This window comes from Octopus bimaculoides, chromosome 15, assembly GCF_001194135.2.
Source record: "Octopus bimaculoides isolate UCB-OBI-ISO-001 chromosome 15, ASM119413v2, whole genome shotgun sequence".
In the NCBI taxonomy this organism is placed as follows: Eukaryota; Metazoa; Mollusca; class Cephalopoda; order Octopoda; family Octopodidae; genus Octopus; species Octopus bimaculoides.
The window spans coordinates 7,425,697-7,426,132 of record NC_068995.1 but is presented as its reverse complement, the minus strand read 5'-3'; the positions used below and the strand labels follow the sequence as shown (position 1 = coordinate 7,426,132).

Here is a 436-nt window from a genome sequence, read left to right as displayed (position 1 = left end):
ATATATATATATATATATATACACGCGTAAGGAACGAGAAAGTGTAAGATAGCAGGGAGATAGACAGATAAACAGATAGACAAACACTCAGCTAAAGAAATAGATAGATTGACAAATAGGCAGACACAAAGACAGACATGCAGACAGAAAGACAGACAGACGCTGGAGGAAGTTAGACGTGCTGAGATAGACCATTATATCCACATTAACTACATGAAAACAAAACGATTGTGTTAATGTTTTCGACAATATTCTTGTAACACTATATTCTGTCACTCTTATTGAATATTCTGTTTGATTTTAATTTAAACATTCCTGTGAGTGTTTGTGTGTGCACGAGGGGATATATGAGGGTATGTGTAAGCGTATATATAGGCAGATTTATATATGTAAATATTTCCACATATATATATACATACATACTTATATGTATATA

The 436-nt window shown here is 32.3% G+C and overlaps 1 protein-coding gene across 1 annotated transcript in view; it reads right to left on the bottom strand.

Annotated features, from left to right (window-relative positions):
- Nucleotides 1–436, bottom strand: part of LOC106875064 (neuroendocrine convertase 1) — a 167,183-nt gene that overhangs the window by 25,254 nt on the left and 141,493 nt on the right. The window lies entirely within an intron of this gene.